This window comes from Lotus japonicus, chromosome 4 (genome assembly GCF_012489685.1).
Source record: "Lotus japonicus ecotype B-129 chromosome 4, LjGifu_v1.2".
In the NCBI taxonomy this organism is placed as follows: domain Eukaryota; kingdom Viridiplantae; phylum Streptophyta; class Magnoliopsida; order Fabales; family Fabaceae; genus Lotus; species Lotus japonicus.
In genome coordinates this window covers 55,623,092-55,640,714 of record NC_080044.1, presented here as the reverse complement: position 1 = coordinate 55,640,714, position 17,623 = coordinate 55,623,092, and the positions used below count along the sequence as shown (strand labels likewise).

The window sequence follows — 17,623 nt, the reverse complement described above, 5'->3', positions numbered from 1 at the left end:
TTAGTTCAACTTTAGATCCTAAGGAAAATTTTAAATTATTTGGTAATAAGAAAATCTGTAAGCTTGTTGAGAAATTTCATACAGATGATTTTTCCGAGCTAGAAAAGAGAAATTTATCGTTCCAACAAAGACACTATCATTCAGATATTTTCCAAGATCCTAATTTAGGAAAAAATTTCAGTTTATCCGAGTTTTACCAGAAGTTAGTTGAAACTGGAAAAACAACAATATTCTCACTTGTTAATAGATTGATACGTTTTGTTTTGACATTCCCTGTTTCAACAGCATCTACAAGCGATCTTTTTATACAAAGAAAGTTGTTAAGAATTCAGCTTTGCAACAAAATTGAAGATGATCTTCTCAGAAATTTATTAGTTTTATATATCGAGAGAGAAATTGCTGAAAAAATCTATGTTGATACAATAATAGATAAATTTAGTACTATGAAAGAACGAAGAATTGTATTTAAATAATCTTTTATAATTTAATGTTTTTATAATATTCAATGAAAAAAAATTTAGACTTACATTTCGCCCCCCAATAAGAAAATCCTGAATACGCCTCTGTTAGTCACCGCTTTGTGGACGTGGAGAAGATTTCTTGATGATGGGTTAAATGTGGAATGAGCATATTTGATAAGTTTTGGTAAAAAGTTTAGGTATTCCTATCGTAGACCAGATTAAGTTGCGGTACCTAGGATAACATAGTCTAATGGAGAACATATAATTTTTGAACCTAGAGGAAGAAAATGAAGGAAGATTTGGAGGTTCAATATGGATGAAGCATGGAGGAAGAAGATCCTGTCAGGAAAAGAACTTAGATGATATCTCAGAGTTACAAGTTGAAGTTAAAACCCTAGTTTTTAAGTCGTGCATTGAATAACCAAAATAAATTTTAAAATAATATGTTATGAATTCACTAAATTTAATTCTTAAAAATTACAACAATAAATCATCTGTCTTTTTTTTAATAAAATAAAATTATAATTTAAAATACCACATGCTTGTTACCCACATAATTCATCCACATAATTTAAAATACCACATGAGATACACACCCAAAAAAATATTCTGGTTACCCACATAATTCATCCAAAGTTTATTCGTACCAAAAGGTGGGTTAACAGAATTTAATTCGATCGTCTATTGTTTAAAAAGTTATTCTCAACTTATTTTTCACAACTACGTGGGTTGAGAGTAAAACCAAAAAGTGGGGTTTTAGAGTTGAGATAGTAATCGAAAATGTTGGTTAAACACCTAACTGATGTAGAACCTTGAGTGGCAAAAGTAGAGAAAAGAAAAGAATAATAGTGAAAGATATATGATGTTGTGTGATATGAAAAAATGAATAAAAAGAAAAATAAGGTATATGTGGGTATTTATGTGCTGTTTAACTTTAAATTCTACACTTTCAAAAAAAAAAACTTTAAATTCTACGTGTTGTAACTGGATGTTATTATGTTATATTTATTAGAATACTAGTGTTTTTTTACCCGTGCGATGCACGGGGAATATGTTATTCGTATTTTATACGTGAGTCAATACGTTGATTATTTTAAATATATTAAACAACGAATGAAATTGAAGAGTCTGATACGCTGAGCATAGTGGCGGAAAAGTCTTAAATTGAATCACTTGTTTGAAATTCGTGCAGTTGAATAACTAATAAACAAAGATGAAATAGAAGTGTCTGAAATGCGAAGCAAACGACTGTTTAACTAATAAGAAGATTGGTTAACGAAACCTCAAATTCTCCAAAACATATAAGGGAACGGTTTTACGGTGTCTAATAAACAGTAGTTGAGTTACTCTGCAGTGACCACGAACATGCGCGTCAATTTCCCCTCACACGTTCTCAACATTGCGCGTGGAGCTCGAAACCACCCCTTGCTCATCCACAATGAGCACCTTCAGGCCTTTTCTAGACTTCACCCTTGAGAGAGCGACGTACAGTTGTCCATGAGTAAACACATGCCTCAGAAGGTACAAACCGACATGAGAAAGGGACTGGCCCGGACTCTTGTTTATAGTCACCGCGAAGCATAAATTCACCGGAAATTGCCTTCGAGAGAACTTGAAGGGAAGACCACAGTCAGAAGACGTTAAGGTTATCCTCGGAATGTACTCAGTTTTACCCAGCCTGATTCCTAATAAAACAGTCGCAACAATTATATACTGAGTAAGATGAGTGACTCTCAACCGGGTCCCACTACACAGACCGACCGCTTGGTCTATGTTTCGAAGAAGCATGATCGGAATCCCAACTTTCAATATCAGTCTGTGGTTTGGTCTATGAGTAAAGTGGACAAAAAATCTTAAATTGAGACTTTTGTTGCATAAATTGCAATTGGTACAATTGAATAACTAATAAAAAGTCAGAGGAGTAACAAAGCAAAGAGAAGAAAGAAAAAAAAGGGAAGAGAAAGAAATCAGAGGTTCTAAAATTCTACTTGGTTTCTTGGGTCTTTTACCATAGGTGGAGGTGAATCTTGTTATAACTAAGTCTTGTATGTCTGGTATGACAGACTATGATTTGTTTAAGAAAATGAAGGTATGCTTAGGTTTCTATTCACGTATCTGTAAGACCAAGATTTGGTCATGTAGTACAACGCTATGTTTTGATGATTACATGTTAACTATTATGTATGAACAATTATGGTACTCTAACGTTGTTTTCTGAGTGTTTAAATGACAGGCTCTGACTCTGGTCAATATACACACAAATCAGAAGCACTATGCCTAAAGAGTAACCTACGCAACGCTTTCGCACTCACTATGTTCAATCTGAACAGTAGAATATGCTTCAGAAGCTATGAAGATATGTAAACTCTGATATGGATTCAGATCACTTGAAGTTCTGAAGACCAGAAGTACTGAAGGTCTAGAGGCACTGAAGGTCCAGAAGTTGAGAAGTGAAGACTCTGAAGTCCAAGAGTAAGCTGGCTCTGAAGACCAAGTACTTCCAACTCTGAGTCCAGAAGCAGAAGATACGAAGGTCAGAAGTCCCAAGCTTCCCTCTGACTCTGATCACCAAGCTTCACAAGTTCCAACATGAAGAGTCACATGATCAGAAGTGTAACACCCCGATTTTCGGGTGCCACGGTAGTAACATATTGAAGTAAATATGCACTCTTTTCCAAAAGGGATTTATAAATGTGAGTATTTTTTTTTCTTTTTGAAGTGTTTCTAAAATATGTAATGCATACTCCCAACCGTATATAATTTACACCTGGCCTAGATCAAGGCACAACATAAAATACATGACAAATAAACTAAGATCCAACAACGAACTCACTATGCGATGACTCCATAGATCCGATATACTCCCTATGATTTCCACACGGGGTAACCATAGGAAAGCAATGCACCGGAACCTACCCAAAACCTCAAATACAAATCATAAAATGATCCTGCAAGCTTAAACCAATAACGGTAAGCTTTTCTACCCAAAGGCTCTAGCCCTACACCCGACTCTATTCTTCAAGTCTTCTATAGTTCTTCCACGTGGAGTAGCATTTGCTCACATCACCTCCTTTCGTCGTCTGGCAGCAGGCCGACCGCCCAAACACAAACATACAACCAAAGCCAAGGCGCGAGGGTCAACTCACTGTATACAATAGATATACAATCAACATGCGACAAAAAGGGGTATATACTTATATATGTTCTCAGTTGCATATCCTAAGGTATATACTTAGCATGTTATCAACATCAAATCATCAAGATATATAACGATGTTTATCGACATCAAATCACAAATGACAATTGGATCTTCAACACATCAACAAATATAGTTAGGTGCATGGCGTGCCAATGCAATGTCATGCTCAAAATATGATCCGGATAAAATGTCACCATCTCGATGGATGGGACGAGCCAAGCATCTCACTTTTATGAAGCATCTCGCTCCGCTAAAGCATCTCGCTTTTATGAAGCATCTCGCTCCTGTGAAGCATCTCGCTCCAATGAAGCATCTCGCTCCGATGAAGTCCGATCTGAGATCGTCCTTCGGAAAGCAGCACACTTTCCAAGAAATGTATGCATGAATGCAATATGGTTAGCCAAACAACGAAACGTCCTCACCAAGGTACGCGTGTCTAGCTATAGTACATTGTCTCTACAATACCCTAAGGTAAACAAGGAAGTGCTAGTCACACTTGGTAACTTTCCTAGTCACTTTGGCTCACCGTCTCGATGGCCAACTAAACTGCTCCACGAGCAAAAGAATGCATCTCGCACTCAGTGACCTTTCAAGTTACCCTGGCTCACCATCTCGATGGCCAAACAACTCATCAACGATTAGAGAGAATGCTGCTCGCATTCTGTGACTTCTCGTCACAACAGCTCATCCTCTTGAAGACTGAACCAAATGCTCAAGGAGCAAGGAGTGTCATCCGCACTCAGTGACTGTCCCAGTCACAACGCTAGGATCGCCGACACTTCCCGTTTTCAAACTTATTTCAGATCCTAAGTCTTTTCCAAGAAATTGTTATTACTATTTGAATATGTTCTATCTTTGGTTAATGCATTATGAATTTCATTTATGAAGTCAAGTTTCGTTTCTCTTTTGTTCCAAAACTCTAGAAGTAAAAAGATCCCAATAAACCCAAGTAATTCCCCGGGAAGGTCTCGATCCTAAAATGACTATGGCTTAGACCTCCGGTCAAAGCCTGTCTAACATTTCCCAAACCTCGTCGTTAGCATGGCATAACATCACGTTTTCCCCACACTCCGAAATCATATAATCAAGTACTATCTCAAATCAGTACAATTCAATAGAGCATATGCAAAACATCATAAACTCAGAAGAAATAATGGCATATAGCTCAGTTCAATAACAATATCAATATAACAATAATTAAGTGAAGAAATCATAAGACAGAAACCAGTAAACGGCCGAAGCCTCTCAGAAAACGGAGACACACGTCTCATATAAGTTCACTCGGCCGAAGCCTCCAGAAAACATTTTCCAATTCAAAGCGATAAACAACATTCAATGCAATCTTCAATATCAAGCAGTATTCAAGTCGAAGTTATCGACGCCTACAATACAAATAGCTAGTAAGTAAGTTGCCCTCACCTTAGGCGCTTTCCTTACTAAGCTACGACTCAAATCCAATCCAATCATATCTTTGTTTTCACGTGTTAGGTCGCTTCCTTTGGTCCTTTGGCTTCGTCACCAAGCGCTTCCGTTATCCGTACCCTTCATAAGTACACATAACGTAATTACTAATTGAGTTACCTACTTTCCAAGTCTAAAGCTACAACTTCCGGCAATTGACTCGAAGCGAACGTATGCTAAACCTAATCCCCATAATGGTGATAACTCATTAGGATCAATTACAGAAATCAAGACAAGTCGTCATAATGACAACCAAACAGTAACAATATTCAATACTTCAAAAAGCTTTTGACTTAGGAATCAACTTTAAAACCAACTACTCATATCTTTGTTAAAATAGAAAGGTATACATTACTAGTACTTACTCCTCTCGTTTTCCTTAGAGTTCTCAGTCTCTATTAGAATACTCATTGAGGCACTTTCACAATACTACGCACACTAAACTCTTAATTAAAACAATACCCAAACAGTTGCTTAGTCATGTACTTCATGTGAATCATGGAATCTATTAACCTTAGTTAACTAGTTAACCTCCAAGACTTCCATCATAAGAAAATAACTCATACATAATTCCTTAAACATTTAACCCATTAAAATACGAGTTTTCAAAGTAAATCAAGGCTTCCTAGAGCTTATAGAGCTCTCAGCCGTGCCCTAACACACAAGGTAATAAGTTTCATAATTAATTTTCCCAAAAGATTGTGATGTATGTTTTAGAGTCCAAAATTTAATGTACTTATAGCATATTTAAGAGAACCTTAAGAACTAAGACTAATGAAGAAATAAAACTGCCATTTTAAATTAAGCATTGTACTACTAAGTACAATCTTTAATATTCTAATCATGTATGTCATCATCTACTGATTCACCAATTGCATTTGCTAAAAGTCTACACCTAGGATCAAAGAATTTGAAGTGGTAATACAAATGATTTAGAATACAAAACATAAGAATTTTTCCTTTTCTAATCCAATGCCAATTTTGCAAAAATGATTTATCAATTGGCCACCTGCCTACTATATTCACGTGAAAGCAAAATTAGAACCTTGAATCAACATGAGACTTCTCCTAAGTAAATTTCAAAATCATTTTCAGTAATTAAGATTCTAAGGACAGGGCAAATTTAATCGATTGGAAAGCTACTAACCCACATAATAGTTCAATAGCCTAAAAGGGGTTTCTTTAATTTCATTTCTGGGTTGAAATTCAAAAGATTAAAAAGAATGGACAATTAACATACTTCCATTTCAACATACGGTTTCCAAAATTACAATTCCAAAATACACACTCTAAAGTACAGTTAATATTAAAATAGGGATTGTGGTTTAAAGAACTCAATATATATATATATATAGTAGTCCCTTTTCATGATAGAAATCAGCCTCAAATTAATTAGAATTGAAACCTCATTATGCCCCTAAAAAAAAATGGCAGTAACAAGGAGTCCTGGAACAAGTAAAAGTTGCGAAGAATTATTCTTATTTTAAAGTATTTTTGCTACAACCATCAATGGTACATGAAGACATGTATTTTCAAGTGCTATTCCAAAACTTTCTAAGCAAAACAAAACGAATTATAAGTTCTCTTTCAAAAGTTGAAAGTCAAATTTTTCCATTTTCCAACTTAATTAGTTAACAGCTAGATAAGCTAAAATCCTATTTTCCTCTTCTCATAAATCTATCATGTATAATACAGTAAGGACTAAGGAGCTAATACAATTGAAATTCTCATACCCTTTGCTATTGAACAACCAAAACACTAACTCACACCACACACATCAGACGCATAAGGGACCCTATTGATACAAAGCTTTTAAGCACAAAGTTTATGGGCCTGTTTGTTTTGGCGTTTCAGCCAGAAAACGCGCGTTGCGTTTAGATTTACGTGGTTCTTCAGATCTGCAACCCTGTTTGGATATGCGTTCTGCAAAATGCATCAACGCTCATCTGCCCCAAAATAGCGTCATAAGATCTGGAATTTATGTATCTTTTTTCAGATTTCTTTCCTCTTCTCACTCACCAATTTCATCGTTGCAGGAAATCTGAACATCCAGCGACCAAGACTTGTGTTTCTGTGGTTGCTTGGTGTTTGATTTCGCCTAGACAATTTGGGGATTCAGGAAAATTTAAGGAAAAAGGAGAAGAGGATGCAAGTACATGTTTGGAAGGGACTGGGTGCTCTGTTCTTGGCCACTATTATTTGAATTTTTTGTTTGAAAAGTATTTTAATTTTTGTATACAGCTTGTTAATTTTGAGTTTTCTTCGGTTAATATTGGTTTTGATTAAGATAATGTCTTTTTTAATTATAATTCCAAACTTATTATCGGAAATCACATTAGTTACAAATCATCCAAACAATATTCATTTTTTTAAAGTCGCGTTTGTAACAAATCATCCAAACATAAATCACGTTTACTCAAACACAATTTTACTCAAAATCATTTTAACAAAATCACGTTAATTCAAACACCACGTATATAACGGGATGCCAAACGGGCACTATGTCTTTCTCCTGCTACCTCAAGTCTCATGGTCATGGGACTGAGCTTCTCTTCCTCTGGTCTGGTCGTGCTCTCCCCTTCCTCCAGTAGCTATTGAAACTGAATAATAAGGCACATAACTCAGAGAATGGAACTTAGGATATGAACAAGACAGAAGTTAGGGTTTTGAAAAGGGGAAATTGAAATTGACAAAGTATCACCTCTAAACAATGATCTGACTTTGGATTTGGAAAGAGGAGGTCGAAAGCTTCAAGAAATTGGCCTCCTTTCTCAGAACGGAGCTCGCCGGAGATCGGAGGAAAAAGGTGACGGCTAGGGTTTTGGTGGTGGCTCTCATGGAGAGGAAAAACAGAACAGGGACAGTGGTGGTTGCTGCGTGAAGGAGGCATGTAGGTGGTGGTGCTCGCGGTTTTGGCACGTGGTGGTGGTGTTGTTGCAGGAAGGTACTATGGTGGTGAGGAGAAAGAAAAGAAGTTGCAGAAGAAATAGATGTTTTTCTTTTGTGGGAGAAAGAGAGGAAGGGTCGAGTGTGTGTGAGGGGGATATGGTTCAGATTTTTAATGAGTGGCATGTGCATCCTTTGTGTGAGTATGTGGGACCAATGGTGTATTCATACATCATGTATGGTACATGCATGTGGTGAAAGGAAAATGGTTTCATCTAGGGGTGTACAAGACCCGGTCCTATCCGCCAACCCGTCCCGGCCCAAGCTTTTAGGGCCGGGTTGAACCCGGCCCGATCATTAAAAGAGACCGGGTTCGGGTTGATCTTTGAGTTACCCGACTTCGGGTAGGGTCGGGTTCGGGTTGACACTCGGGTCACCCGGCCCGTCCCACATATATATTTTATAAAATTTTAATTTGTTATAATGATTAAAATGTGATACATGGTGCTCAAATTTATCTTACCATGTAGATGAAATTAAAATGTTTAACATTTACCTTATGAATTAAATAAACGTTGGTCAAACTATTGACACTTTCATGCTCTAACAAGAGAAAATCATGTGTGTCTATTATGCATATGTGAGACAAGTGAAGATATGATCAAACAAAATGTAAACCTCTCAAGTGCAATAGATTATGAAAGAATTGAATTCTTTCAAGTTATTTCTTCTAAAAAATAGTTCCAACTTATAACTCTTTTAGTATGTTATTATCTTTAAATTTTATAATTAGTATCAAATAGTCTTAAACTTATTGTCCCTCGGGCCAACCCAGACCCATCCTACATAGACCCGTCCTAAATTGGACCCGCATAATGTCGGGTTGCTTCGGGTCTAGGGACGGGTTAGGGTCTATGAATTGACCCGATCAATATTTAGGGCCGGGTTAGGGTTAATCAAAACCCGTCCCAACCCGTCCCTTGTACACCCCTAGTTTCATCTGATGGGGGTGGCTCACGTGCAAGGAAAGGTGAGGAGGAAGAAAATTAATTTAATGACTAAAGAGGGAGAAAGAGTGGGGACGGTTGAGAGAGAAAGATCAATGCTTATTAGGGAAGTGGGGACCACGTGAAGGAAAGATTAAAAGTTATTGGGAATTTGAATTGAATTTTGAATGAGTGGTTGGGAAGAGAGTGGATGGTGTGGGAAGATGAGAATGAATTAATTGAGTGGTTGATGAAAAAGAATAAAGAATATTCTTTGGTGATAGGTTAACATAGGTAATTATGAGAAGGTAACCTGTTAGAGCAGGTCATCTTTATAAAGAAAGGGATAATTAACATTATTAAGATTAAAATGAAATAACACACACAAAAATAATTATAATTTTATTCTTGTATTTAAATAAAACTCTATAAAATAAAAATATTGAAATCTATCTATACTATATATAAAAGCAAAGTTTTGCAGTCTTGAGGGCAACTTAGTTATTCAACATTTAATTGTACACAACTCTCAAATTAAGCATGGGTAGTTTTGTAAAAATGCAAATAATTTTCACCAAATTGAATCACAGCCGTTGGTTCTCTTATCATCTTAGCTATCTTTTACACTCCCAAATCACTTACGTTTAGCTTTCCAATAAATAACACTGAGACTTTTCGTGACTCTTTTCCTTTCGAAACGTATCTTACTATCTTATATTCACCTCTATGTTCCTTCGGGATTCACCATTTCACAATCTCTGTGATTCACCTTCCATTAGGTAAGAATGTTTCTTTTTATGCATTCTTTCTTCTTCTGGATTCGCCTCACCCCATGTATCATGATTTCACACAACATCCTTCGTATTTCCTAAATTTGAAATTGGGAATCAGGGCTCGGCGAAACGACGGGGATGCATCAGTTCTGAAGGCGTCGTCGTTCCATTCACCTCTTCCGGTTTCCCTTCTTTTTGGTAAGTATGATGAAGTATTGAATATGTATTTTTCCCATTTCATTTCAGGGCGATGCATTGGGTATACCTTCTCACCTGAAATCGAAATTGTATAAACTCATGGGCCTATTTTTCTCCTCAGATCAATGCTGCCTGAAATCCCACCCTGCAGTTCAACCGTTGTTCCTTTAACAGTGGATGGGTTCTGGCTGATGGAGGTGCGTTTGGTGTTGCCGACTTGAGGATGCGATGACAGGGTCTTTCATGAGGGAAACCTGAAAAGGGGGCAGATGACTTCTTCTGTGGGGGTTTTGCTTTTGTTGCTGTTAAGCTTTGATAGAATGATGCTAGAGAAGAAATCTCTCTTCCATTTCAACCTCGAGGAGCTTATGGAGTTAAGTGTCATAGATTTAACTTCTCCATTTTCCAACTGATTCTATCTGTTTCTTTTTTTCCTTCATTTTTGTTATGGATATGCAGAGTATTAGGGAGAGGGGTTTGAAGCTTTGTTTTCTTTAATCTGTGGAGGGTTTGAAGCTTTGTTTTCTTTAAATTACAAAGCATAATAGGAAAAATACCCAAGCTAGAGATAGTGGAGATGAATGAATTAATTATTTGGTTAATCTGTGGAGGGTTAAAAATAACATTCCCTGAGGAAAAGAGTTTGGAATGTTATATGACTGAGTAAGCAAAACAGAATTGAAAACTGAATGAGAGAGAAAGAGAGAGGGAGATAGCATATCATATTTTTCTTCTCATTTCATTACTTCACCTTTGCTGCTATTGTTTGTTTGTTTTTTTTCCTATTTCTTACGAGGTAACATGGTTCACATCATTTTGCTGCATCTATTAGCCTTTAATTAGAAAGAGTCCTGGAAGGTTAGTTCTATTTTTTCAGGATAGTCCTGTATTTCTATGATTGGCTCCAAAAGGTACGTGAGTTAGAAACACAATCACACAATAACGGAAATGATGTTGAAATGAGATTCCAAACAAAAATTCTTACCACTTCATAGTATACCTTTATTGTATTGATATTTAACCATTGCAGTTTCTATTTTGATTGCTAAATTTAACCACTTAAACGGGAGTTACGTTTTAGAAATAGAGTCACTTTTAATTAGAAAATGAAGGTTTCACAGTTACAAAAATGAATGGTCATAATGCATTAAGTGTGTTTAAGGGTCATCATTATTTGTTATGTAACCAGTGAGCATTAGCTTTGCCTATTTAGTATTTTTAATTGAGGTGTTAGTGTATTGGTTATGAATTAATGTGTTAATATGGAGTGCCTTCTCACCTGCATGTGTATGATGTACGAATGAAGTGAAAAAAGCTTTAGAGCATAGAGTTCCTGATATCACAGTCACAGTGAATCCTAAAAAGGTATGCTCTGTGTTAATGCATTGTCTGATAATCAATATTTATATCCACCTAAGAAATCAAATGTAATATTTGAGGCAACATTTTGCACTTTCAATGAGAATATTTTTTATATTTTAAGAAGGGTTTCTTTGAAATCCGCCAAGAAGAAGGCGAGAAGTTCATGAGCCTCGTGGTAAATCTTATGATCTTATCCTGTAATTTGTCAAGATTTAACGATTGGAGGTTATCATGTTAAAATACCAACCATCAAAAAGTTTTCCATCTTTACAAATAAGCAATTTCTGAGTGTAGTTTGTAGACGGTTCTTGATTGTAATGTTGTGGTTGGAGATCAACTTCAAAGAAAGTCATGCTTGCCTGGAGTTATGATAGAGACATGACCCAATGCATAAACTGAAAAGAGATTGGTCTATTGCATGGCTTTTCTTAGTGCTGTTGTAGTTCTTTAGCCAGCACTATTCTGATATTTTAAGATTGATGTTATTTGACAAGGACCAGTGAAAATAAAATTTTTATTTCTTAGTGAAGACCTTACACAAGGGGGTTTTCTTTCTACTAGGACTGGTGCCATCATCTTCTACTGGAACTGATTCCAAATGAGCCCATAAGGAGATACTGTGAAGCATACACAAGGGGAACAAGAACATGTTTTGATGTTATCTTTCCATTTCTGTGTAAATCTATATTACTCTCTTTCTATGTAAGACTTGGGCTGTTAAAATTGGTGTTCTGCTCACTTTTTCTTAATTTGATTTTGCAGCTTTCACTCCCGTTTCGACTGAGGGATGTTGTGGAAGAGTAGATGGATTTTGCCTATTTTGATCTTTAATAAACTGATATTGCCTGTTTTGGATTATGATGTGTGAAATACTTTCCATTTAACTATTTACTTTAAGTGTGGGAATTCCTTTCCAGGTGAACCCTATTCAGAACTACTCTGATTGATAACTCTGTTATTGAGGAGGCCATGGGTAAGTATGGAATTATGAGACCGTATCCATGAGATCATGACTGTTAGGCCTCATTTTAAGGAGGCAAACAAATTCCTTTGGCCATTTAAGTTCAAGGTTCCTTTGTCGCGCTTAAAGAAGAGGAACCACCATGTTGAAGTAGGTGATGCCGGAATTAGAGAGAATTATGTCAATGTGTTAACCAGCGCATGAATTAAGTAGTGGCAATGTCCAGAGATTAATTAGGGTTAATCAATATTTTGTAGGCTTTAGAACAAGATCAGACGTAAGATTTCATTGTTTGTCCCCAATTTTGTCAGTTTTGTTCACCGACATCCCAATTGTTTTTTGTCAAATCAGAAAAATAACTTTTTTAACGACAGAAAAATAACTTTATTTTAATTGAAATTGTAAACAAATGTAACTATTCTTTCTACCTGACACGATTGATGTTAGTGTAATACTTAGTGGTTAAATATTATGAATAAAAAAACAAAATAAAAGGTTATTAAAATGTTATTAAATAAGTCTTAAAACTAAATATTAACTTTCCATTTTTTTCTTTTATTTCAGCAAATCATTAGAGCAATCATTATTCTCTATGTTACTTCAAATCTGCATATTAAATTATTATGTAAAAATTTGTTATACAAAAAATGCAGCATTTGGATTAAACAAGGACAATTTTTCAAAGCACAAAAAACGGTAACACAAAAAGATAATACAAGACAAAAACCACAATAAAAAAAGAATTGTGTTTCTACAAAACAAAACAAATGCACATTTCCAAAGGGAAATAAAACTTACATATTTATATTTTTCTATATCTAAAATTAATTTTATTTTTTAATCCTTTTTTAATTCATATATTATCTTTTAATATACAAAACAAAAATAACACATATTTTTTACGAATTCATGTGATTAAAAAAATTTAGATCCCTTGCGGCATTTATGAGACAATTCGTCTCAAGGCTCGGAGATGATATTAAGTGGGTAGACATGTCCCAACAAGTCCTTCTTCATACACATTACTTGCAAAAAAAACTTTCAAATTTATGTTTTATTATATCTAAAATTCTTATTTTTCTTTTAATTCATAAAATTTCTTTTGATAAACATAACAAAAATAACATAAAATTTAAAAAACTTCACGCTATAAATAAAAATGAATATCCCCGTGCAACGCACGGGTAAAAGTACTAGTTAATTAATAAATAATATGCGTTGTCATGATTAAGGAAATTAAATAAATAAACGTTCTATTAAATTTCGAGTCTTACAAGAAGTCAATTAGGATAAGACTAACGTCGCTATCCTAGTACAAAAGCAATTGTACTATCCTGACGACCTTACCTAAGACGTTCAGCTACAGCAGAACTTGGAAATTCCAGATCTGCCCTCCAACGGTAGCATTTCATGCAACGGATAAAACCCTAATCCTTGGAGTATATATAGAGGTTGAAGATGGAAGATGCGGCTAAGAAACTTTGTACAAGCTTAAGCAACCATTCAATATTCTCTTAGCAATTTTTCTTCAAACCGTTCTTATTGTGTTTACCTATAGCTTTCTGAGAAGCATTCTTTGTAAACCCAAACCTTCAAACAGTTAGTTTGTTTTTCCTTAAGGGGACCAAGGTTGGTCAGCTCCTTGAGAAGACTAAGGTAGCGTTTGGTGATGGAATGGAACAGAACGGAACGGAACAGGACAGAACAAGATGGAACAGGACAATAATGTTCTGTGTGCTGTGTTTGGTAACTCTAAGTCATTAGAATAGAACCATGATTTTAATTACGTATATAGCCCTGCATGTTTAATATTTGATTGAGTAAAACAAATTGAACTCAATTGAACATTTTGCATAGAAACCGTTTGTTATTACTTACTTCATGAAAATAATCACTTATTTCTTTAAAATAATCACTTATATATTGTTTAAGTTGTTTTAGTATGCTGTTGAAAAAAGAAAAAACCGAATTATTTATTTAAGCTATTTTAAGTGCGTTTGTTTAGATTAAAAAAAATTGATTTGTAACTATAATTTTTTTATAGAGATTTTGAGAAATTCATAAGTTGATTCGTGTTTGACTACTCTAATTAAAATTACTTTTTTTTAATCTCCTCTCATCTATCATCATAGATTTTCATGATAAGCTAAAGCAACTGTTTCAAATAATCTGTTTTCAGTTGAAACAAACACAAAAAGTGATTTTTTTTAAAAAATTGATTTTTTTATTAAAAAGTGATTTTTCCAAAATAAGTTGAATCAAACGCACTCTAATTGGCTCATTTATCATTGCTTACAAAAAGTGATTTTACTTTTGAAAAAATAATTAATTTATTTTAATTGAGTTGATTCGTGTTTGACTACTCTAATTAAAATCACTTTTTTTATCTCCTCTCATCTATCATCATATATTTTCATAATAAGTTCAAGTAACTGTTTTCAAATATTATGTTTTCAGCTTCAGCTGAAACAAACACAAAAAGTGATTTTTTGATTTTTAAAGTGATTTTTTGATTAAAAAGTGATTTTTCCAAAATAAGTTGAATCAAACGCACTCTAATTGGCTCGTTTATCATTGCTTACAAAAAGTGATTTTACTTTTGAAAAAATAATTGATTTTATTTTAAGTGATTTTTTTTTTGAAAAATTAGATTTTCATTTAACTTTGTCTACAAATATAATAAGTGCTTTCAATTTTAGAAGTGATTTTAAACTGTTTAGATACATAAAATTTCAAATATATATTAGGGATATTTTTTACCGTGCAAAAATTTTAAGAGAGTGTTCCGTTCCGTTCCACCCTTTTTCAGGGAACCAAAGTGTCCCGTTCCTGGAGTCTTTTGTCTCGTTCCGTTCCATCTTAAATACATGACAAACACATAACGAAGCTCATGTGTCCTGTTCCGTTCCCTTCCCACCTGCCTACCAAACGCTACCTAAGAGAGTGAATCTTAGTGATTGCTAATTTATTGTATTGGTAGTCACTTAGCAGGTTGCTTGTAACAAACTTTGAATAGTGGATTGCCTTCATTCTAAGAAGGAAGAAATCACCTTAACGGCTGGACTGGAGTAGTTTGAGGAATTTATCAAGTGAACCAGGATAAAATTCTTGTGTGCTGTTTCTTCATCTTTTGCTTTTGCATCTTGTGTTATTTGCTCGAGAGATTTGCCAAAATCTCAAGTGTGAAAAGATTTACTTGAAAACGCTATTCAAACCCCCTTCTATCGTTTTTCATACCTTCAATTGGTATTAGAGCGCAAGTTCTGATTACCACACCTAACAGTGTTCAGTGATCCGGTCCGGTGTGAAAAACTAAGATGAAAACCACCAGTGATACGCGTAAAGATGTTTACAGTGCAAAGCCTCCTGTCTTTGATGGACAAAGGTTTGAGTACTGGAAAGACATAATCGAAAGCTTCTTTCTGGGCTTTGATGCAGATCTCTGTGATATCATTGTGGATGGCTACACGCGTCCAGCTGATGCAGATGGCAAGAAGCTCTCCAGAGAAAACATGACGGCTGAGCAGAAAAAGAAGTTTTCAGAACATCACAAAGCAAGAACCATTCTTCTCAACGCTATCTCTTATGAAGAATACTAGAAGATCACAGATCGTGAGTATGCTAAGTGTATCTTTGATTCTTTGAAGATGACACATGAAGGAAACAAAAAGGTGAAAGAGTCAAAGGCGTTGTCCTTGATCAGGAAGTATGAATCCTTCCAAATGGAACCCAGCGAGTCCATTGAGGATATGTTTTCCAGATTTCAGTTGATCATTGCTGGAATAAGACCCCTCAACAAAAGCTACACCACTGCTGACCATGTCATGAGGATTCTTAGAGGTCTTCCTGAAAGCTGAGTGCCTTTGATAACTTCCTTGACACTTTCAAGAGACGTTGAACAGTTGAGTTTGGAAGAACTCATAAGTATACTGAAGTGTCATGAGTTAGATCGTGCTGAACATCAGAATCACAGGAAGAAGTCTATAGCCTTAAAATCCAAATCTGAAAAGGCTAAAGCTCTCCAAGCTGAAGCATAAGAATCTGAAGATTTTGATGAAGATGAGTTAACACTTATCTCCAGAAAGCTCAACCGCATCTGGAAGCACATGTAGAGTAAGTACAGAGGCTCAGGAAAGGTCAGAGGAAAGCAAGAATCTTCATCTGGTCAGAAGAAGTCTTCATCAAAGGAAGTCACATGCTTTGAATACAAAGAATCAGGGCACTACAAAAGTGATTGTCCAAAGCTGAAAAAGGACAAGAAGCCAAAGAAGCATTTCAAAGCTAAGAAAGGTTTGATGGTGACTTTTGATGACTCAGAGTCAGAAGAAGTTGACTCTGATGGTGAAGTTGTTGAAGGACACATGGCCATTTTCAAGAACAAGGAATAAGAGTCAAAAGATGCAACTAACGTTGAATCTGCATCAGAGGAAGATCTAAACTCTGATGATGAAAATGAGGTATTTTCTTCTTTCTCAACCTCTGAACTTAAATATGCTTTGTCTGAAATTATGGATAAGTATAACTCTCTTCTGACTAAGCATAAAAAGTTGAAAAAGGATTTCTCTGCTATGTCCAAGACTTCTACTGAACATGAGAAAAGTATTTCTGAATTAAAAGAAAGTAATCATGCTTTAGTAAACTCTAACTCTGTGCTTAAAAATCAAATTGTTAAGTTAGAAGAAGTTGTTGCTTGTGATGCCTCCGATAGTAAGAATGAATCTAAATATAAAAAATCTTTTCAAAGATTCCTAGCTAAAAGCGTAGATAGAAGCTTAATGGCTTCAATGATCTATGGCGTAAGCAGAAATGGAATGTATGGCATTGGCTAATTTAGACCCAGTAGAAATGAGTCTCCTATGCCTAAGGCAAAATCTTTATATGAACATTTTGTACCCTCTGGTACTATATTGCTTGAACCATTGCCTGATAAAGTTGCTAACCCCCCTCTCAGAAAGGGAACTTTCTCCATGTCTAAATATCATGCTCAAATTCCTATATATTATCATTTTGAGAAACCAAAGGTTGTCAGAACCTCTGAGGTAACTAAGAAGAAAGGACCTAGAAAGTGGGTATCTAAGGATACGATTATCTATGTTGCATATATCCTTGATCGCTCCACTGAAACACCAATCATGGTATCTGGACAGTGGATTCTCGCGACACATGACAGGAGAAAGGCGTATGTTCCAAGAGCTAAAACTTAAGCCTGGAGGTGAAGTTGGCTTTGATGGCAACGAGAAGGGTAAAATTGTTGGTTATGGTACAATTGGTATTGATAATAGTCCATGCATTGATAATGTTCTGTTGGTAGATGGTTTAACACATAACTTATTGTC

At 35.4% G+C, this 17,623-nt stretch overlaps 2 long non-coding RNA genes across 4 annotated transcripts; one reads left to right on the top strand and one right to left on the bottom strand.

The window, feature by feature from the left end:
- Positions 1-3,145: 3,145 nt before the first annotated feature.
- Positions 3,146-7,717, bottom strand: LOC130715748 (uncharacterized). The gene is made up of 2 exons (XR_009011756.1): positions 5,080-7,717; positions 3,146-3,606 (listed from the first exon to the last, which is right to left on the bottom strand). It is a non-coding gene; the product is annotated as an uncharacterized LOC130715748 (long non-coding RNA).
- A 1,906-nt stretch (positions 7,718-9,623) lies between these two features.
- Positions 9,624-12,613, top strand: LOC130714337 (uncharacterized). Of its 3 annotated transcripts, none has more exons than XR_009011258.1 (4): positions 9,624-9,772; positions 9,885-9,964; positions 10,086-11,329; positions 11,888-12,613. It is a non-coding gene; the product is annotated as an uncharacterized LOC130714337 (long non-coding RNA). The 3 variants fall into 3 exon arrangements; XR_009011257.1 differs by having other exon boundaries at positions 10,086-12,002; positions 12,089-12,613; XR_009011256.1 differs by having other exon boundaries at positions 10,086-12,613.
- The last annotated feature ends 5,010 nt before the right edge of the window (positions 12,614-17,623 follow it).